The 23,895-nt window shown below is 39.6% G+C and overlaps 1 protein-coding gene across 1 annotated transcript in view; it reads left to right on the top strand.

Moving 5' to 3' along the window:
* The window catches only part of LOC103803981 (RNA-binding motif, single-stranded-interacting protein 3), a 341,464-nt gene that overhangs the window by 279,331 nt on the left and 38,238 nt on the right, over positions 1 to 23,895 (top strand). The gene's annotated exons all lie outside the window — the stretch shown is intronic.

The following is a 23,895-nucleotide window of genomic DNA, read 5'->3' as shown; positions in this document are numbered from 1 at the left end:
CCTGCATACTTTGAATTGTCAGGATCAACACATTACTGTTCCCTTACAAGCTTATCCATCAAAAAATCCTGTGTAGTTTCATATAAAGGATCCTCAGTGCCTCACTAATGCATTTCAACATAGTGGATAAGGGTGAAGGACAACTGTCTTAGAGAGTCTCTGCCAAATCTAAATCTGCTTTATGATTTGACTAGTCAAGTTTTTATTCTGGGTTGTTTGGTTTTTGTTTTTTTTTTCCCTGGGTAAATTGTCACCTTTATCAATTTAGAACTACTACTTAAAGCTGCATTATGCTTCTAACCAACATTCGTTAGAAATAGTGCAGCTGATTTTTTGTTTACCTCATGGAAGTGTTTTGATATACTTTGCCTAAATATTAGCGATATAGCAGGAGAAAACACCATATCGAATTCCGCTATATACAGATTGTTTTAGTTCCATTTCCTACCTTTGATCAGTTTCTCAGGTGTGGATCCACTTAACAGTGTCATTAATCAAAATTTAAATGTATACTCCACATGAGCATCAATACATTGATTTATACAAGGAGAGTACAACTAAAATGAAGTTCTGTAGGTTAGGATTGTTTGTTATTCAGATTTGTGTTCAAGTGTTTTGACTTCACAATAGAGTAACTTCTGGTGGGAGTTAGTTGTACAACAATGTGGATACAATCACACTACATATCCATTTAGTAGCACAGGACTCTCATCCGAATTTGAAGCCCCCTTCCACAACCCTCAACTCTTTGGAGACAAGTTCTTCAGTTTCTCCTCACCAGGCAATGACCATAGCATGGGACTGACTGTCTCCTCGATGCTCAATTCCTACTGCTGCAGTAATGCTCCTCTCAGCAGACCCTGGGGGAACTTTCCGTGTCAATGAAGTAAAGCTGCTGTTGTGTTCCTTATAGGGAGATGAACTATATTGAACAAATTCACAGTTAAAATCAGTCCTGTATTCTAATATTTGAATTTAATTTCAGACCACAAGAAATCTTAGATGTGTGTATATGTTGAGTTACCAGACTTGTGGAAGCCAAAGGATCTCTGATCCTTGTAGAAAGATTCCTTTTCTAAAAGGAAAACCTGAGAACTTTGCCAATCCCAGTTTTTGTGTATATGTGTGTTTGAGTTTTGTTTGTTCAGGAAAGCATTTTTCTGCAGTACTAGAAGAGATATTTTGGTGTGGCAATTTGATGTATTTACCCCTCCGTAAAGGGCATGAATAGAAAACTTATCTTTTATAGTGAGTGGCACCCTCGATATGCCAAGTTAAATTTATGTTCGTTGTCAAAAAAAAGAATGTGTGCTTCTAGGTACAAAAGCAGAGGTACAGTGAATAAGTGGTGTAACATTTCAGTTCCAATGTCATTGCCATTGTGGGTTGCTTCCATGTGTTTTCTGTAGCAATCCGTCTCCTCATTGAAAGATTTTTCCCATGTTTCCCAATATTATGTTCTTAAGTAAATGGACATGAGACATTTAAGACCGAAGAAGTATAAAAGCAAAAAGGCAGAACTACCATTCCCCAGGTTTCATTCAGAGATGAATTCTTTATTAGAAATGTCTGAAAAGTTGTCAGAGTATTGCCACACAGAGGACTCAAGAGGCTTCAGAATTAATAGTCTGTTTTGAAAGAAAATAAAGAATCTGTGTCCATTTTAAGTTTGCTGTAGTTTCATGCCTAACTATGGACTCTATTCAATGCACCTCCGTAGCTTTAAAAAAGTGAAGAAAAGATTGCAATAAAGTTGACAGAATTCAAGATGTGAGTTTTGGTAACCCTTTCAGCTGATGAAACTGGGAACTTCCTAATTTGGTTAGCTTTTTGTTTCTTGTTGTAACTTAGTTTTCCATGTTATTATCTAAATTGCCACCACTTTACTTCATAATATTTTATGAGATGATTGATTGTGGCGTGTAATGTCCCCCTGGAAACTACTGCAGATAAATATTACATTCCCCTTGCCCCAGGAAGGAGAACATTTTGTTAAGCCTCTATTATTCTTTGTGAGTGGAGATGAACTCATACAGAAAGCACAGTTTGAATTGTTCAAACACTGGTGGTTAATTCTTTGTTTTGATTATAAGTATCCACTAAATCATGTTACTGAATGATTAGCTTTTCATTTCTGACAATAAGTCCTCCTTGATATTTATGTATAATTTAACATCATGTAGTGTCCTTCATGACAGAAAAATAGGCAGAACCAAGCTGTAGAGGAGACAAAGGAGTTTTTTCATTCAGTGTGCTGTGCACAGACAGGTCAGTCTTCTCCTAGACTGGCAAGCTTGTTGACACAAGGGAAGAGCTGTGCTGCACAGCTGCCTGTCTCTTCTCTGCCTGCCCATCTCATCCTCATTCCCGCCAACCTCCCCACCCAGTAAATACCAAGCTCTGTCTTCAGTGATATCCCCTGCACTAGGTTGGCCTGCCAGACATCTTGCTCCTTTATTTCCCTTTATACATTGACTTCAGCCACATTTTCCTGATCTGTCCATATATGCATTCTGCATCCATTTGCTTGGTGGATTAAACAACCCTCTATAGGCAAAGTCTGTATCTCCAGTTTTAACCATAACCAGATAAACCTCTGACCCTAACAAGTAAAAATTACATATATAAACTGCAAAAATATTTGCATGTATTGATTTCTATTTCCCAGTCTTGTTTGTCTTCTTAATTTTGTGATCTTCTTAAAAACAGATGACTGAAATGACATTTTCTGAGAAAATGAGAGTCATTAAATTTTTCTCCTAATAGTAGAAAGTCAGATGGATAGTCAAGGACTCTGAAGTATAGAATTGATATTGTAGGTTGATGCCAATGAGCAACTGCAGATACAATTTTTAAAGGGGTTTTATTTTTTTCGATCAGTGATTTTTGCTGGCCTTGTGCTAAGAGCCTTGGAAAAATAATATTCAAGTAAGATAAGGCAGCATTACTATTTCTGAATAAACACTATTAAAAATAAACTTCTGCTGGCATAGTAGAGTCACATGTGAAACCTTCTCACATCTTTGTGCTTGCACAACCTTCAGGGTTTTGGAAAACAGGATTCCTGAATCATGTGGACATGATGAAAAATTTACCTTGAGGCCCATGTGTGACTCAGACACTTTTGAAAAATGTACCCTTTGTAAACTGAGCCTTCACCGCTTTTCCCCATACTGATTGCACTGTGTCCAAGTAAGAATACCTAAAATTTGCCAGTTTTGTTGCTTTGCTATGTGTCCCGGTTACTCTCCATAGCTGTACTGGAAGACAAACTCCAAAAGAGTTATAGGAGTGTGGGTTTGGATTAAAGTCAGCATAACATTTAATGCACTGATGGCAGTCTGGGTTCTGTTTACGTTAACTATAACTTTCAGAGAACTGTGCTCACTCTTCCCTACTTGAAGCAAGTCTTGTATTTTGTTACTGCCTCAGGATAAGGATAGATGGATAGTGATGGCAGAATCAAAACATAAATGGGATAAGAGTTATTCTGGGGATTTATAACATTTGCCATATTATTGTGTTTTTCCTGTAGTCCCTGAAGGCTGTCTGACAGTTCAGGGAATACTTTGAAAAACATGTTTGCAGACGATTCACATATAGACAATCTCATTTTTACTAACGAAGACATTTGTGTAAAACATGTTTTGATTAGAATCTATATTGCAAAAAATACACGTACTCTTCCTCTTTAAAGGCAGATTTCTTTTTAGTGTACCAACAGAAATGCTCTACCCTACTACTGAATGTACACACTGGTTTTACAGTTACCCTCTTTTATTTGCACATAAAGCTATGTGACCATAAGTAATCACTGGGTATGCACAGATAGATGTTCTTCTCAGTCTGGAATAGTTTCTACATAGTAGCTGGAGAAGGAGTATGCCAGTGGCAACATGAAGGGTGCAAGCAGGACAGCATATGGGAAAATCTGCCATTGATAATGATAAAGTGTGTTGGGGAGAACTTCTTTTCTGGACATTTCTCAAGCCCTTACAGCCCTTTTAGAAAGGTCAATGTCTTAACGAACGCCCTTATTATTTTTTTCCATCTTCCTTCCTGTGAACCATGGCTGAATGTAATCTGTCTTTAAAAGCAACAGCAAAAATGTTTCTTATTTCATAAGCGGTGTAAACCCCCTATTTTGATGAGAAGCAAGGCCGAGTAAGGACTCCAGATTCTTGCCTTTTGATTGTTGTGCATGAATGTAGCATAAGAGGTACAAACTGTCCAACTGAAATATATCAGTTTTCATTTTCTCACTAGCAACTCTGCTGTTTTGGATAATACCCAAAATACCACGGCTGTTTCAGTGTTTTGATTCCTATGCTGTCAAACAAAGAAGTTCCTTGTGCTCCAATCTGCATCCCTCTCCCAGGACAGCTTTCTCTACCTCACGTTTATTGCTCTACCTTTTTACCAGAGTCAGGAGTCTATCTTGAGTTTGCCTATTTGAGTGTAAAGAAACAAACTATGTCCTCTGCAGACAGTTGAGTCCTGCCTCCAAGATGAAATGTGAGAGTTCGGCTAGCTGGTATGAAAAGTAAACAGGAAATAATCCTTAGAAATTGGAATCTCCAACTAGTCTTTTAACTTTTAGCTGTGTATTTTTAAGAGATCCTTTGAACATGAACTTACTTGAACCTTTAAGGCTAAAGAGTTTAGAGGTTGAAATAACTAACCAAATACCCATGCCAAAGTTCTGCTGAACAATTTTAATTCCAGTGTTTCCCGAGGCAGAAAATCGAGGACTGCCAATTCTATAACTCTGATAATCAAGACAGTAATTGGCAGTGTTCCTTTGGGGCAGGCAGGCTCACATGAGGTCATTTCTGCCTCCCTCCCAGCCAGCACCCACTGTATAGAGATGTTGTCTCTAGTGCTCTTTAGTGCTGCTAAACAGGTCATTTCAGACTCAGCCGAGCACGTGCTTACTGACCTTCTTTAGTCCCAGGTGTTGTTGTGCTGAGGAAAGTAGCCAGGACAGAAAAGCAGTGCTCAAGCACAACCAGCTTACACCTTTAAAAGAAAATAGGTTTAAACAATTCACTCAAGTTACATCTCACACTCAAGCATAGCAGTTTATACATTTGATTATACAGTTCTTCTGGAATCGTATCAAAGTATTGCTGCAGTCATTTGGTTTGCTGCTGTAGATATTAATTAACATGAGTGCCAGAAAAAGATATACCTAAGTTAGATTTCCAACCGTTTTTGACACTCTGCTAGAGCCCCCTAGTGAAACAGGGCATTTTTTTGGGATGTCAACAAGACATACCTCATATGGATTCACTTAGTAAACATGGACATGAGAACCACAAGTGTTTCCAGTAGACAAACCCTTGCATTTGAGGAACTTGTGCTATGCTGTTTTATCCTAAAAAAACTTAAGAGCTCTAGTAAAATTTTCTCTTCTTTCAAATATTCTGCAGATAGCATGAATACTCCATAGATAAATCAGCAGTGTAAGATTTTTGTTTAAGACATTTTCATTAGTGGAAAAAAATTATATATCTATGGTTCATATAAATCTATAAACATAAATGGAAAAGATATTTGGAAAAGAGTCTTCTGACACTAAATTTGAAAGGTACCCCAGAGATTCTGAAGCCAGGAAATTCTGATTGAGGTTATGGAATACTGATTTCTTTTTAACAGAAAAGATGCAACCTTAGCCATCAACCTTCATTGTCAAGAAAAATCTTAACACAACAGCTGTTTAAAAGCAGTTTTATCAAAAGAGGCTATGTTTTTTAAAGATAGCTATTAATCAATAGGCATTAGAGTACCTTTAGTGGAAGAATGCAGTGCATTTTTAAAAAAAATCAATCTCTCATTTTGTGCAAAGCCTGTAGTCTGTTTTAACTTTTCCAACTCCATGTACATCACCTAAGAACATCATTAATACTTAATGTATTTAATATAATCTATGTAATGTCTCTGGTTTCATGTAGATTTGCATTCATGCTTAGTTTTAAATTTGCACCAAGTCAAAAACCTGACAACAAACCGTAAGATTCAAATGTCATGTTTGCCGTTTGGAGAAAAAGTTCATTTGTCGAGCACTAGTTCAGTTAGTTATTGTCCAGGTGGTAGATTAATAAGTAGGCAGAATGTGGTAGGATCAGGAGAGAGCGATGGACTGCATAATCGCTTGGTATTAATTATAGGCCAAGAGTTAGATTAATGAGTGTGCAGAAAGTAATAGGCTCAGCAGAGTGGTGAATTAGGTAAGCATGTGATTTGTAGATGACTTCTCAGTTTAGCTCACCATCAGATTTTTTCCCCATGTATTGCATTATGGTTATTCATGCTTATGTGTGCTGTGAGTACACTGAGGCATGCAACATGTATATTACAATCCATCCTCCATCAGGAACCATCTCTTATTTTTTTTCCTAATATTGACCTAATATTCTTGTTGCTGCCAATGTTATCCAACTTCTTCAGGGAGCACTCTGCTATGTTGGCTTAAGCAAATCAGACAATATGCATGTAGTAAGCAGGACACAAGCCTGCTTGTAGCACAGATGGTCATATAGTGCAATTGCCAAACATGCAAGTTCTGTGAGGGTGGAAAGGAAAGGCAGCAATTTTCATCTGCCACAGGCAGCAAAAAGCTTTGAATATGCTCTGTGATCTGCAAGCACAGAGGTTTCACACTAGTTGGTGACAAGACTGGGAATGATCTGTGTGCGCCTTTCCCATGATGGATGAGAGGTTCTCATTTCCATAGTGCAGTTAAGAATAGAAGATGTTGCTGCAGGACAGTTCTCCAGCAGAAAGGGACCTGGATGGACCTCCTTTCTGCTTCCCAAATCCCATCTCTGCACTGCAGAGAACCAGAGTTTCTGTTACAGGTGAAGCACTGGGCAGCTTTGGAGAAGGGAACAGCCCTGCAAACCTAGCTGAGCATTATTGAGGAAATGCTGTGCTGTACAACCAGAATAATGCCAGGGCAGCACTGTAACTGCACTAACTCCGAAATAGGAGTGGCAAAGACTGGTGCAACCGGTCAAAGTTGTGAAGGTTAATTCCTGTTAGTAAAGGATCAAGTCAAGTTTTAGGCTATTGACAAGATGTCCTTTTATATGCAATTGAGTAGGAAGGGAGCTATATAAGAATCAAGGTGTAATCTGCAAATTAACTATTGTATTATTTTATTTTAAATATGGTATTCATATGGGGTTTTCTCCCAGAGGCTTCATCTGTTTTTGGAAGGAAATTCCAAATGGAATTCACGCACACTTGTTCAGCTATAAATGCATTTTATAGCTATAGTTATCCTTGCTGAGCTCCTTTTTGACCTTAGCCTGCCTTTCCTCACACTATTTTCAGAGGACGCACAATAGGCTTACAGCACTTAGTGACAGATACTTTTTTATCTGCTACTGCTCAGTTTTTGAGCTTGGAGAAAGCATCTTTTTCAGCCTCAGTTTCACATTTGTTTTTGGGGTTTTTTTGTAATTCCAGTCTATTTAGATTATAAAAACTGTCATACTGCTAAATAGTTTCTGGTAGATATTTGTGAAAAGTCTCATAGGCCTATCTTGACTGATGCCTCTAAACATATCCTCGCAATGATGCTATTAAGGTTTAGGGTTTTCATGTTAATTATTAAACAAAACCTGCCCTACCTACAAAGGGAAGTATTGGACTTGATTTTTACCAGTATAAATCAAGAGTTAACTTCACTTAAGAAAATTGAATTGCATAGGTGGGAAACTGTGAGAATTAGAAGAGAATCATGCCTGCAGCAAGAAGTTGATGGAGAATCTGGCACCTTCTTAATCCCTAGAACAAAAGCACTTACATAAATTACCATTATGTTACACAAGTGTATTCAAGGACCAATTTACCTAAGTAGGGGAAACCAGCTAATCTATATATTACTTATGTTTGCATCATGATTTATCTAGTGCAGGAGTTATATAAAAAGTTATAATAATGCACTCTAAGAGCATAGTGAGCAGTTTATATGAGACTTAGGATTCCTGTATCCAGGACCCATGCTATATAATCCTTTACAAAACCTGATTAAATAGTTTGATTTTTTTGCCTTTTGGTAATCCTATCAGGAGGTTTGTTTCAAAACACCTTTGCTCTGAGGCTTAGCACTGCATTTTTAATTTTTAAACTAAAGATGTGCCTGTTAATTTTACCTCTATCTGTTCTTAGTCAAACATTCATAATTCTTGCCCTGTCATGATGTTCACCACATTAATTTACAGACAAAAATTTTATCTGCTGTCATGGTGTAGGAGTGGTATTGCCTAACTTAGTGTTTCCACTGATGCCGAGGATGCACCAGTCCTCTGGGCAACTCACAATGGGGTGGTTTTGCCATTTGTTTCAGGTCAGGCTCACTTCAGCTTCCAGTACAGTCAACTGTTGGGATCCTGCTGTTACCCTAGAAACACAGACAGATTCTGCCCCACTAAACTTGATGGCATCAGAGTACATTGTGCACCAGTGTCAACTAAAGCCTAAAATTCTCATGGCTCTGATGTGCCAGGCCATCAGATCCACGCAGCCCAGCAGATCCAATTGTCCTTCTCCTCCACCTGGCTGGAGGCAGGACCCCTCTAGTCCTGGCCATGGTATGCATTGTTCACTGCTTGTAAATATGAACTGGAGGTCCCTTCAAGACAATTGGAAGTACCGTCAGCCCTTCCGTTCTGTCTGAGGACTTGCCCAGTGGAAGCTGAAGTGGCATTGATCCTTGACAAATTTCTTGCAGGGGTTATTCTTCCTCTCAGCTCTTATACCCATGCTTCTAGGGCACAGGTGGGTTTTCCACCCCACCTCTTCATATCTTCTTTGTGGTCACACAGGAAAAACCACAGGGTGCCCCATGGTGTGTACCCTCTCTCTCAAGCAGAGGAGCACTCCTAATAGCAGAGACTCTGGTCTATACTAGCAGGGCACCAGGACATTTCCTCCTTAAGTTGCTGGTGGTCCTCTTTGAATTGCTGGTGGTCTTTAAATTGCTAGAGGTCCTTAGTCAGTTTCTAAACAGCTGAGACAGGCCTATAGGGAGAAAGAAGAGACATCTTCTTCATATTGCCTGAGTTGGATAATCAAATCATCCACCAAATGTTCTCCTACTTTCCATGTCATCATTGCCAATGAGTTGGTAAACCCTGTAGAAACTTCCACCACATATTTCATGTACACAGGACGTCATCTGGTTTTATAGGGTCCTCCTCATTATTTGAATCCCTATAGAGTATCTTCAGCACAGCTGATTCCCTCAGGAACTGAATGCCTTTTTCTATGGTATCCTACTTGCCTAAGTGCCCTGATAGATCATTCTCAAAAAGATACCTTTCCCTCACACCTGACAGGAGTTGCATTCAGCGGCTGAGAATGTCTGTCTTTTTCCCAATCTCCCTGTCAATGATTATATGGTGGGGCCTCCTCAACCCCAGACAGGGTTCCCAGGAGCTTGGGTTCACTGCCCTCTAATTTCCAATTGTGGGCCCCTCTATCAAAGTATCAGAGCAGCCAAACCACAACGTGCTGCCCCTGCTAATGGGTGTAATTTTTTTCTTATATCTCACAGCTCACCTGGAGATAGGGATTGGGTGACTGTCTCAGGTCCTGCCTCTTCCTTCTGTCCTGAAGGACTTAATTCCTCTTCATCCCTTCTGATTCCAATGCAGTTTGAGTGACCACAGTGCCTGTTGGTCTGCCTTCCTGTGCTTCCCCCTGAACGTGCTGTATAGTAGCAGGCAGTTTGAGATAAATAGTAGCCAGGGCCCAGCATACTGCATTACTTTGCATCTTGCTGGAATCACCCCAGCATTTTCCTTTCAAATATTGTACCACTTTACCAGGGTCCTGTATTTGCTCAGGGGTGAACTCCCAAACCATTGGAGGAGAGAAGTGCTCCAGATACTGGCCTATATCTTCCCACCTTCCATGCCACTCATTACTATCGACCCTCAGGGTAGATCTCTGAATGACCCTCCTAAAAATGTTTTTCATTACCCTAGACATGGTTCAGATTGCATTGAGAAGACCTAGCAGACATAGCACCACAATCACACTTTCCTTAACATCCAAAGGAAAGTCGAAATTCTCGAGAGCTGGTGTAACAAGCCTGAAGGAGGAAAGAGGGGTGAAAAGCTAGCGAAGATCATCCTCCCCTGCTCTTCCCACGGTCTGGATACAATTATCAATGAATCCTCAGAAGTGGCATCTGAGGTAAGAGCAGGAGGGCAACTCTGAATACACAGACCAAATGACCCTCATTGCACTTGGTGTTATTTCCTCAAATGCTGATATCACTCAGTACAGCAACAAAGCAATCCTGATCCCCCTCTCTGCTCTGAAAAAGATAATTTCGAGGAGCACATAGTTCAAATATGTGAGTACATGCAGGATGAGGTACCACAACTATGTGCACAGACCAAACAACATTGTGACCAGTGGGTCTAAACTTAATACAGCAAATGCTTATAGCAGATTCGTCTCCAACCTGCTCTCATCAAATCTGTTGTTATCTCGACCCTTCGTGCCCAATGTTGGGTGCCAAATAAGGCTGTCATGGTTTATGAATGGTATTCCCCAACTTAGTGTTTCCACTGAAACCCCCCAGACCACGCACCACTCACTCACTCCCCCACCCCTTCCCTTGCGGTGGGATTGAGGGACTTGGTGGCACAAAAGGTAAAGATCACAGGTTGAGATAAGAACAATTTACTTACAGCAATGAAGTAAGCAAATGAACAGTAACAACTGTATTAATAGCAGAGTGTACAAGACATGCAAACGACTCACACACGATCACTCACCACGCAGAGTCCAGCACTGCCCAGTCGCACACACTGCGCCTGACCAAACCAGTGCCACAACACAGGGTACCCCCAGCCCCACCAGCTTAATGTGAGGTGGTATAAAAACACCCCAGGGTCCTAGTGTGCCCTTCCTGGCTGCTGCAAAAGTTAATCCTGTCCAGGCCATAACCATGGCATTTCCATCTTCATTTTCTAGGCTAACTATGTCAACATCACTGTATTTGTGGTAATTTAGGGAATTTTTATCTCTGGCTGCAACAATGACCCTTCTTTGGATGTATTCCACTTTGAATTCAAATTTTCTGGGACAGCCAATGCTCACAATATTCCAACCTTTTGTCAAATAGTTATAATGCTTCCTTCTCTTCTCTGGGATGACTTTGTCTGTTGTAAAATAACATCTCTTTTCCCTTGTGCTTATGACTGGTAATGCAGTCATCCTGTAATTCACTGTTATACCTAGGTTTTCTCCTTCCAGATTTCCAGCAGATGCTCCTACATTACAAAGGAAACCACGTACCATCCTAATTGTCTTCATGAATTTGTGCTTTGCTCTGTTTAATCCAGTCTTTCCTATATGGTAACTCAATCTGCCACTTTACTAAATGTGCCTTACAAATTCATAATTTCCCCAAGTATTATTACTCAAGGCCACGGTTAAAAACATCAGATGAGAACAATCCTTATGGAGATTTTAGTGACCCTCCCACTAAAGCAGCATAGCTTGTCTTTTAGCACAACCTCTTATCATTTCCTTTTTAGTTAATCCTTTATCATCCCCAAAGTTTAGTAATTTCTGATGTAGCATTGCCTGAAATACTTTGTTGACCTTCAGAGAGTTTAGATCTGCTACATGTCCTTTGTCTAGAAAATAGGTCATTTTATTTCAAAAAATTAGGTTAGCTAGCTCTATCTTTGATTTATCTATGTTCCATCTTCATTAATATCCCTTAGTCCTGGCCACTGGACCTGTGTTTGTATGTGCCAGCTCTGCAGTAGAGATGATCCTGGTTCCTCATTTCACCTTGAGTTCAGTGACTTGTCTGGGTTTTTTATCTCTGACTGTACTCATTTTTCTGCCCAAACACTCAGAAAGCTGCCTCCACAGTGTGATGGCTCATATGGGAAATTGAGACGGTTTCTTATCCTGTTGGGGCTACTTCTGAAGTACCTTTAATGTGTCCCCCATTCTCACTTCATGGGGAGCTGAGCTCTGGGTTCTCTCCTTGTTTTTAATTTATCTATGTGAGAAAACTTTTATTAGGTGTTTGAATATCAATTGCAAAGTCTCAGAATTTTAGCAAATCATACTTGTGTCCTGTAGGTGTAGCTTTTTTTCTCCTCTCTGTGTTCATTCCTGACATATTTATTGAGGTGTCTGACTAAGTATCTGACTAATTAACACCTCCTCGACTGTAACTAGTGAAGCATCTTAATGACATAATTATTTTTAAATTCCTTTTGCAGAGACCGTGCTAACAATTATGTTTTTTGTATCAGTGTATAACTCTACACTGTGATTTGACATCCTGGAAGTTAGAAATGTTCAAGATATCATAAGTAATAGCTTGTTATTGAATGTAGTCACGTATGTAAGTATTTGCCATTAATTTTTCACCCTCTGTTGTGGTTTAAGAGTGGTATTCCCTGATTTAGTGTTTCCACTGAAACCCCCCAGGTCACATGCTGCTCGCTCACTCCCCCACCCCCTCCCCTTTTGACAGGATGGAGGGAATTGGAGCACAAAAGGTAAAGATCAGAGGTTGAGATAAGAAAACAGCAATGAAGTAAGAAAATTGAACAGTAACAACTATATTAATAACAGAGTGTACAAGACAGGTGAACGACTCACACACAATCACTCACAACACAGAGCCCAGCACTGCCCAACTGCACACACGCCCTGCCTGACTGAACCGGCATCGCAGCAAAGGGTACCCCCCACCCCCCTCTGTCCCCTCCACATGAGGTGAGGTGCTATAGGATAACCCCAGGGTCCTAGTGTGCCCTTCCTGGCTGCTGCAAAAGTTAATCCTGTCCTGGCCCAAACCAGGACACCCTTGTAGATAAAATACTTTCTTTTCACTTCAAATGTCTTTAGAAAGAATATGATATTGACATAAACTTTGCACTGCAGAGGCAAATCATGTGTATCTTTCCTAAACTGATTTCAGTCCCACTGAAGTGGAGTAATTGCTTAATTACAGTTTTTAGGGTTGTAACCTTATGGCCTTGTTTTCCTCTCAAACTGGTGTAAACTAGGAGTAAATCCATTCTAAATTCATGCATTCAACAGTGTGTGCCATAAAGCCTCTTGTGAATCAGTGGTTTCTGCAATGTTGTTGAGAGCATGGTTTCAACCTCTTTCTTACATGATTGCAAAAATAAATAGTGAAATGTAATAGCATAAACACTGAACATTCTTTGGCTGTTTCATCATGGATTGATGAAGAATGAGTTGTGTAACAGAGTGACAGATCAACAGAGCCTGAACAATTTTTGAGGAGTGCCAAGCTGTTATTTCATGAAACCACTAAACGGTTATTTTTCGGACTACCTGCCAAAGAGAGAGGCAGTTCCAGCAGGGTAGGTTCTCTTATCAAATGGCCTATTGTTAAAAAGAAGCTGAAAATTAGGGGTTGAGATTTCACTTCTTACCGTGGTTTAAATGCAATTTGTTATTTCTTCTTACTGACTACAACCTCTCGTTAAAGGATGTCCGCTGAACAGCCATTCTGTGCCTTTTAAGTAAGCTGCCTGGGAGGTTTTGTAATGTCACTGCAGGCCTTGTTGCCCAGGAGAGCCCCTCATATCAACCCCAAATCTCAGGTGTAGCCTTTCACCACTGTGCTTTTCTAAGCAAGCAATCGAGTGCAAGTTACCTTTTCTCTGTGCACCTCAAACCTCACACGCACATCCAAAAGCAGGAAGACAATTGGGTTCCTCATTATCAGATGTCTACTTTTGCCTCCTAAAAACCTGTAAACTCACAGAGAAAAATCATGTGTGAAATCCTCATCTGGGGCTCAGTCCAGGATAACTTGAATGATTACTTCAACTCCAAGCTGAGGATCACAGGGTTGACACCCTGCTACTGATCTCTGGGGTGGGACAAGAGGGCTGCATATGATTTGTGCAGCACACAGCCTGCTTTCAAACAGTCTTTGTACTTTTCCAGTACAGCAATCTGTAAATCATTATGCACCCCCTCTTTGCCCAATCCACACAGGATGTGAGTCTATGTCAGCTCACAGCTTGATAGCCTTCCTCTTTAGCACTATCAATAAAAAGCTCCTGCTTGCAGATTTGGAAATTACTGGTCTATTGCCTGTCTCTAGCCAAGGGGGTGGGTGTCATATTCACATATGTCTCACATCTGACAGGGTTGAGGCTAGGGGTATGTTTTCTGTAGGCAGGTAGGGGAAGAGAATGCCATTGTAAAGCTGGTTCATCCACACTGTCACAACTCCTCCTGGCTAACCCAGAGTTTCAGTGGTCCAGGAGGACAAGTAGTGTTTCAGGAAAAGCATTCCACATTCCACCACTGCCATTTCTTTCTGCTGGCAGACCATGTCATTTCTGTAGAAAAGAGAGGATTGCTCTGGGTTTACTTATTTTAAATGAGGAGGAAGTGTTTGATGCAATGATTGTTTGCTAGTGCTTGTCACAGGTCTTACTTCAGGGAGAGGAGGGGGTGGACATTTGTCAGGAGAAGTTTGAGTGTTTCTGGTAGACAGGCAGATGCAGCACCCTATCTCCCTGATTCATGTCTGTGGAAGTAGAAAAGCTGTATTAGCTCTCTTGCCAACTCCTGCTCCAAGTTCAGCAAGCAAAGCCACTCATCGTGACAGCTAAAGCTGTGACAGGCCATGTCTTTCCCCAGAAACAGCACAGGAATAAAAAGAAGTTGAAGGGAAAGACCTGTGTAATTTCTCTGGTTTCATGCTGCCTTCTAAAGACAATAACACCTGGTTCGCATCTTCAGCCTCTGCTTGATATCCATTTTATAACATTTCAACCTAAATCTTCACAGGTGTTCAACATGCTGGGCATGTCAGTTTTGACAGGAGATGACTGTAGAGCCAGTTTTAGGCAGTTGGTTAGAGCATGGTGATGAAGGGAAAATGGTAGTCTTCTGAAAGGTAGTCTTGGTTCTGTTGCTGCTGCCATGAGAGAGTTTGTGCTCAGTGCTGATTTGGACTCACACAGCAAACCTAAATTCGGTCTATGCCAGTGTTCATGATAAAGACAGGTGTGACTTTCCTGGAGTAGGTTCCAGGATCTCCTAGTAGTTTTACCCTTTTCTTTGTTTTGCCTCCACTTTCCAGGGTGGCAAAGCCAGACTATTTATCCTTGGGTGTCAAAGTTCAGGTTTGGCTGTAACCCTGAAATACATTTTCCTGGGCATGCACAGGTCATGTGCACATCTTTGAGATTCTGAACTTCATACTTCAGTGGATAGTAACTATGGATGTTTCCACAGGGATAATATAAATGGATCAATGTATGTAACTGCCATCCATTCAGAAAAAAAATACTGGAAGTGGTTGTGCTGTAAGCCAGGTGAGTTTATTATAAAGATTTAGTAATAGTGCTTGAGAAGTTCTGAGTACCATAATTTAAGAGAACTTTCTCACAAGAGGATTCAGTGTTCATCTGTGTACATTTGTCCTTCTTCCTGGAGTTTTACATGCCATTCAAATCCCTCTTCTAGATAAAAATCAGTGATACAGGTCATGGCTTTGAGAGTGTGGGCTGTGGTGATTAGCAGTGATCTGTTTGTGGTGATATCCGCTTGCCTCCACAATATGCAATGTGTTTGAATTCTCTCTGAGCTTCTTTTCATCATTTTGTTTAACAGGCAAGTAAAGCACTAAGTAGAAGCACGCCATGAGTGCTGTTGTGTCGAGTGAAGTATGAGACTGTGCCTTGCTCTTTCCTTTCATCTTCTTAGCCAGGCTAGGACAATATGTAACCGGGTATTGTGCCATATTTCGTCTTCTTCTCACAGCATAAAAAGCTATATTAACTCCTTTGTGCTGGTAAAATTCTTGTGGATAAATACAAGCGACAGAACTCTTTGAAGTTAACAATTCCAATATCCAGTATAGGTCGTAGACGCGTCACAGGCATCACTTTTGTATGCTATATGTGCTAAAGGACAATAGTTTTACTCAAATGTGGTGGTTTCCCTCTGAGACGTATTTTCTCTATTTCAAAGAATGTTATCTATCATTCTGACATGCTCCAAAGTGGAAGCCCAAGCCAAGCAAACCAAACAACAGCAAAATCAGCAGAAGGCTCAAATATGTGTCAGACAAAGTCTTAAAATCCTAAAAGAGTTGTCTGTCAGGCACCCATTTTTACCCTAAGTATCATCAATTAATGAGTTGCTGTAAACACTAGTGCACACTAATGTGAAATTGTTTAGCTTCACTGTGAGTGAGTCTATTTTGCTGACCTCTCAGTTAGGAACTACAGAAAATGTCATGAGCTGCAGCCAGCTGTTCAGGCCTTCTGCATGATCTGCTTAGACCTTGAAGAAGTTGACCCAGACGTATACCCACATTACAAGTTTATAGCAAATACACCTGATCAGAAGTGAAAAGATGAATCACCATCTCTAAAATATAGGACAGTTGCCAGCAAGTTTTACAATCTTTTCTGCAGAGTTAAGGGACTTGAAATGCAACTTCCTAGAAGTGATGAATCAGTTCTGATGATTGATATAAGGCACTAATTTTCCTGAAGGTTTTCGAAGGCTTCTGTAATGTTTCTGAAATATTCTAGTAATTGGTGTTGTACAATATTAAAAATCCTGCCAAGCTTTCTAATTAAATACAGCCATAGTTGTTTCTCAAAACTGAAATTAACTACTTGGTCTGACATATTGTGAGCCCTCTTACACAGGTGGATAATTCAAGCTCCACAAGGAGTTTTGGTCACCTAGTTTCTCAGTTCAGTGGATCTGCAATTGAATCATTTCCTCTTAATGGGTGACTTGACTAAGTGGTTAGAAAGTAATTAGCAAACACAGTGGACCCGATATTGAAGTGTATGATCAGCATCTTATCATGAACTACTTATTTCCTGTGGGAAACTGCAGTCAACTTCTCAACAAATTTGGAAGGCAACTTGTTGCTCCTTCTTCTAAGGAAGCTAATCAAGGAATGGTTGCACCATTCAAGGCATGTTGTGACTTGGCACATTCAGAAAGTCTATTCTTTACTAGTATTGGGTGTTTTATTTGGTCACTTTTAAGAAAGCAGTAATTGTCTTCTTACAGACACAGGCTATTTTTTATCCACTAATACATTTTAATCTTGGTGCACAGCTGTTAATGGGATATGCTTCCACTCCAGAGCAATTCAGATTGATTTTGTTTCTACTTCAGAAATATATTACAGTAGGGCCACACTATATAAAAGTGCTCAGTGTGTTGAGATGAACTAGCCTCACGGTATTTGCAGCTTCTAAAGGGAGCTTAGTATATTTAGAGAAGAAGTGGTGATTGCCTGGTGCTTGGGCTAATTGATATGGCACTGAGTTAGTCAAAAGCTCTCAGCTCCATCAAAATCACACATGACATTGCTCCTGTGCCTCTTAATATTGACTGGGTAGTTCTTATGATAAAAGCAGCATGTTTTGGAGGAGACTTCCAGTGCTGAGGGAATCTTCCTTCAGTATCAGTTGCATTCTTTCCAGAAAGGCTTCCTGCCTGGAGTAGCATTACTCCTCCGCTGGAAATTTTTTAAAAGGGTGTTCTCAGGTCTGTTTATTTTTTATGGGCTTGGATGCGGTCACTGAGATCCTGTGAGGTCAAGAGAATGGAATGAAAGTGGTCACAGATGACACTTGAGCTATTTCCACAGCTGGATGCACACCAGCCAGAGTAGGCGGTCCTCTGCAGATGAATTAGTTCATTGAAGTACATGATACAAAACATCTGTTACAATGAGAACAAATAAAAACAATGTGCCTTTGAAGACTGTGATTTGTTCAGAGCTGCTTGCAAGGGTGCTGAATGAGGCAGTTGTCAGAGACATTTTCAGGCTTGCCCTTGTGTGAACTAAAGCAAAACTACACTGTAAAAATACCTAAATTCAATTAAGCAAAAGACCTGCTTTTCCCCATTGGAAAGGAAAGAGCCCTTCTGTACCAAATGTTTTTTATACCCTAAACCACTTTTAATACAATGGTATAACTCTAGCTGAGTGGCTGTAAAAACTTAGAAGTTACACTGGTACAGTAACGGTTATTCTGTCAGTTGTTCCCTGTGCTGCTTTATTACCAGCTGTCTTGAAGTGCAATAGACATTTTTCATTGTCACTGCCACCTGAGGAAAGAGCCCTTCTGTACCAAATGTTTTTTATACCCTAAACCACTTTTAATACAATGGTATAACTCTAGCTGAGTGGCTGTAAAAACTTAGAAGTTACACTGGTACAGTAACGGTTATTCTGTCAGTTGTTCCCTGTGCTGCTTTATTACCAGCTGTCTTGAAGTGCAATAGACATTTTTCATTGTCACTGCCACCTGATGACAAATAAAACCTTCAAAATGCTTTTGCTCGAAGGAGTAGCTCGTAGCTTCTAGCCAGAAGTAGACCTTTCACGTCACCTTAATGAGCTGAAGCAATCCAAACATTCCCACCCCATTTTACTTTTACAAGTCAGTCACTTTTGGCTGCCTTTGATTTTTTTTCTCGCATTTGAGCTGATGAGGAAGGAGGAATACTAGATATTTATGGAGTAAACACATATGCTGTGTGCATAAAGACTGAAGTCAAATCAGTCAAAGCCAGGTGTTTATCAGTAGAACAGTATTGTTCTCATAGACAGTTTTAAGAAAATGCAATAGTCCTAACACAGTGTTTTAGGCATGGTAAGGATGAATTAGATGCAGGTATATACCAAAGCACCGATTCTTCTCTTTTTTTGTTCCTTAAAGTGAGCGTACTAACTGTCATATGGATTTGATGGATGAGAATCGTATACTATCTATATAGTAGGAAAAGGCTGCACCACCACAACATGCCACAAACCAGAGAGGTTTACTGCCCAGCTTGTGTGTGCACATTAGGTAGACAATAGGGGTAAAAAAACCCCAGTTAAATAGAAGTTAATCCTTTAAATTAAGCAAGTAGTAGGAATATGTGATTTTGGACCTGGAAATCCTTTAGTTCTGTCCCTGCTGATGACACGCTGTGACTGTACAAGGCACCTACTTTTTTTAAAGGCTCAACAACTGAAACAGGAGCTCCCACGGGTCTCGTGAGCATCATATGGGCCACTGGGAGACTGCTTATTTCCTGGCTTTGCATCTGTGATCCAGTGGTGGGTGTCAGGAGAGGTGAGAAGCTGCAGAGGAAACAAAGTTAAACAAGGTTCTTGTTTGGTTCAGTTGATTCTAGTTTATGATTTCCTGATGAGCAGGGTGTCGATTGTATATGTAGTTATAATTTATTATAGCTGTACAAGACAATTATGTTAATCTTACTTTTATTTCCTAATATTCTTTGATCTTGTACACATCAAAGATGTAAAATTTTAGTCTTGTTGGTAATTAGCTAGAAAGCAAATATGTTGTCTGTCAGTACAGAGGATACAAAGCACAAGAAATTGTCCTGGGGGAGTCTAGATTCTAGTCTAATTTTTTTCTCCTCATCAGATTTTTATTTCCCTTTCATCAGTTCCCTCAGCCATTAAATAAATGTACTGGAAGTAAACTTTGCCATTGTGAAATTCATTCAGCATATTAAACCACCTAGTCACTCAGTATGGATCCTCAGTTGAGGAAAAGCAGTTTGGTACATCAAACAAAAATGAACATCAATGTTTCCCAAACTTGCAACAACCCCTTGCAGTCTGTATTGAAAAAGGTTTCATGCTTGCTTGCTGTTAGTTTTAAGCAGGCCTGGGCTAATGCTGTGCACAGTTCTGATTTGATTCACCCATTATAGTCCAAAGGCTTTGATTCCTAACTTGTGATTAGTGCTCTGGTCAAGAACAGCAAATGAGGATATGCTAAATTATTTGGCTCTGCAGTTGCTCTTCAAAGCTGTCTTTCTGGAAAGAGAAAACACACAGGGATTATTTTACAATTTCTGCAGCGAATCTCTGCATCAGTACTTTATGCCTACAGCTGGTAGATTTATACATCACAGTTTATTCTGGGGATTGACCCCTCCCTCCACTTTTGTTCATGAATTGCAAAGAGATCATTATCTTCATAAATTTGTTTACAGTCCAAAACTTCCATATGAATAATTTATAGCAACATTTCAGCCTAAGGATTCTTCTCAGTGTGCATAACAAGTATTTATTAGATGGTTTCATACTGGAACTTGTTATTAGACTTGCTTCTTTCCTGTTCCAAGGTTGGTTGTCCTTATCTTTATTAATTACTTCAGCTTCTAGACAACATGACTGTCTTGCCATAAAATAAAATTTTGTTTCTTGATTAAACAAGTCTGCAGGAAGCCATAGGGCACAAAATTTACAATTGGATTATTGAAAAAGAATAAATCACTGAATTACAATCTGAATCTGAAAACAAGAGCAGAATCATCTCTACTAGGGTTAATTAATTAATGAAAATCTGTCTGTGGCATAAAAATACATTGGATACCTGCATATTAATGTACAGTTTGGCATCTGTCTATGAAGATTAAAACAATGTGAAACACTGGTAACATTCAAGTTGGTGACAAAACTCTAATTGATTTCAGCAGGGCTAAGATTTCAGGCCAAATTTTTCACTAGGATCTGTTACCATGATTGTTGGATTATGGAGGTTTGAACCACTGAAACTGAAAACAGCTTCTGCTAAAAATTTGTCCTCATCTAGTTCTGATTTTATGCTTCAAGCTGTGTATTTCTGCATTACTTCCCTACATTTCTAATCATTTGCAGTGACACTGAGCTGAAACACCAAAACAGACAGGTTCCTTCGTGATACTGCAGTTCCTCGATAGTACCAGAAAATACCACAAGAAATACTACCAGAAAACAATTTCATGTAATTTTCAGTCCCACAAGTGGATTTTCTGTGTGCTTGGAAAAGTCACTGGAGAATAGAAATATGGCTGCCAAGAGGCTGGTCTCTACTGGAGTTTATCGGAACATCTGCTGTTAGTTATGTTGTGTCTTTTGATGTCTAAGACAAAACAAGGGTTTGTTTGTTTTTTGGAGGAAGGGGGTTCCCATAGAATGAAGATTCACAAGCATGCAGCACACAGAACCCAGCCCTTGAGTTCCTGTCACTCTGGAATTAATTAGAGCACTCTTTTTCTATCAACACAGCTCTCAACAAAAGATGGGAGTATTAGCCATTTGCCTATCATCTCATTCCTATTTATCTTCCTTTGGATGTTTCTTGTTTCCTTTTCTCTGAGGCTACCCTTTGCCTCTGGCTAGGACTGACAAGACTATTACATATATAATACTCTGTGAATAATAAAATTTGGCTTTGTGGGCAGAATCAAATAATAACTCTAAAACTTGTCTTGAAGTGAAAATGTGCAGAGGGAGAGGGTAGTGACATGGAAAAAGTTGTGAAAATGTTGTTTTGACTGCACTCCAGGAGAAAACTTAGGGAATGGGGAGAGGGTGAGAAGAAGAACAAAGACAAAATATCTATAATCTCCCTGTTTTCATTTCAGGGTTATTGAACTAATTTTAAGCTTTTTTTCCCCTTCAAATTTAGATAAATTCTGAAATGACATGTCATTTTGAAATATGGTTGAAACAGTGTTTTTTGACAGCTCCAATATTTTTCATTCTTTTGGTCACAATTATGTGCCAAGTGTGACCTGGATTCACAGGATGTTTTATTCTCCCTCAAAGTATTTTTTCCAAATAATTTACTGTTCATCTCAGCAATATGTGTATGCCATTCAGCTGGCCTTTTTTCCTCTAGCTTGTACTATGATTTATTCCTCTAAAGCACAGAGATCTTCTTACCTTCATGCAGTCCCAGCAATGGCCGAACCTGGTGACCCAGCAATGAGACTCCCTATTCTATTACAAGTCCTCTGAGCCTCTCTGTTCCCCCCATGTACTTTCAACATATTTAACATGTTACAGCTGTGCTCACTGCTATACAATAGTTAAGAGGGCTGCCAGCATTTCCAGTATGAACTCGTATTTTAAGGATAATAACTCAGCTGTAAAAATGTGCTCCAGGCTGAAACTTTATAAGGAAGATTTCAGCCCAAGAGTGTCTTTATTCTGAATCAAAAAAAAAAAAAAAGGAAAATATATCAATGTAGTCATTCTTAATCAGTTCGACTATATTGAAAAGAAAGTGAGTAATCCTTACCGGATTAGTTACTTACTTTTTCTTCTTTTTAGCTTATTAATAGCCAAAATCTGCACCTTTTTGAACTTTTCATGTCTACTTTTTAGAGTAGTTGGACCACTTGCACACTGAAGTTTTGCTCCTAAGGGTCAGTTTTAAAGTGTTTTTCCTAAATATTTTCATTTTCTTTTAAAAGACAATGGAAATGTGAAGCATAGTAGACTTAAGTTAGCCATTACCTCTAATTTACTTCAAATCTGCTCAGCATGAATTAAGAGGTAAAATGTATCCTTTTCTTGATCAATTTGGACAGGAGTGTCTGATCAAAACCACCCTTTGGGCCTGCTATGGTGATTACCCAAGATGTATCCCCAGTCTGAATGCTCATGGACTTGGGAAGGTTCAGATGTAGATCCAGACCCATTCCAAAACCCTGGTAACAGACCAGGTCCTGAGTCCTCTGTATATCATGCAGTTTTTAAAGCACTTTGAAGTCCTTGGTAGGAGGGAGACCTCTAAATGTCAAGCATTTATTCTAATACACAGGCTAGTTTCTTTGGAAGTACTTTGAAGTAAACGAGGACTTCAAATATCACATTTTTAGTTACAAAATCTGTTCGCCCTCTCTAGACTCCTTTTTTTTCTGACTGTTGATACAAAACTGAGGGCCTGAATTTGATTTCAGCTATATCAGTTGTACTTTTACTGATTAAAATGTGGTTACCTTTGAAGGACATGCTCTGTGTGCTTGCTGCAGTCAGCGTTACTGGCTTCTTGTGGTCTCATGCATCAGGGACAAAAGTTTTACGTAAGGACATTTTTGCAGCTGCAGTTTCAGCAGGTTGTGCCTATATTATCAGTTGTTTAAAACAATGTAAAAAAACTACACAGGTGTCATTGGGGGCATCATCCAATGACGGTGAAGTTGTCCAGGTGCAACAAAAACGAGGTGCTGGTGGCTTGTGAACAGTGGAGTCCAAGCAGCAACCAGCCTGGTTAGAGTCAGCAAAATCACAGTTAAAATTTGTAAAGCCATGAATGAGGCATAGTCTCACATTACTTTTAATAATGGGATACAAGGTAAGAAGGCACTATTGAAATACATGCATTAGTCTTGGTTTTGAGGTCTTTCACAAAGCTGTCACTGCCATGTAGCCAGTTTTAACCAGTCAAATGACAAATCCCAATACACAAGAGAGTAGATTTCATCCATAGCCTCCCTTCAGGAGTTACAAATCCAGAAAAGGAAATATAGTTTGGAATCTGAAGCAGAACATTTAGGCTGTGAAAATTTTGGGGTTTAAATGAGAGGAAAGGCAGGCTGGAATAGTTTTCTTTCTGTTACAATGTAGGAAAGGGCTTTGTTTAACATAATGGGTTACAAATCTAACAGAACATGGCAGAGAGACAGATTTCTGTATTTGTCCTCTCTAATAAGGGCATATTTTTAGATTTCAAGATCAGTATGAACCACTATGATCTAGAACTGAATGGATACGTAACATGGTCAGGGGCTTAGTATAGGATTTCCCAGTCTATCATCTTCAAGTCTAAAATCTATTATTGAACAGAAGCATATCTTTAGGAAAACTTACTTACCTACCCAGGGTTTCATTTCTAGCATCTTCTCCTATCTATATTTCCTAATAGGTCGGTTAAGAAGGATTCTTGAACTTTTAAATTTGAAAAATGGGATGAGGAGGGAAAGTATAGACCCTCCATACCATTAATTTTCCTTTGTTCAGGAGTTGCACGAAAAGGAGTTTAGACATAAGAAGCACATAGCAGTGCC

Source organism: Acanthisitta chloris, unplaced genomic scaffold (genome assembly GCF_000695815.1).
Source record: "Acanthisitta chloris isolate BGI_N310 unplaced genomic scaffold, ASM69581v1 scaffold1876, whole genome shotgun sequence".
Lineage (NCBI taxonomy): Eukaryota > Metazoa > Chordata > Aves > Passeriformes > Acanthisittidae > Acanthisitta > Acanthisitta chloris.
This window is presented reverse-complemented; position numbering and strand designations above follow the sequence as displayed.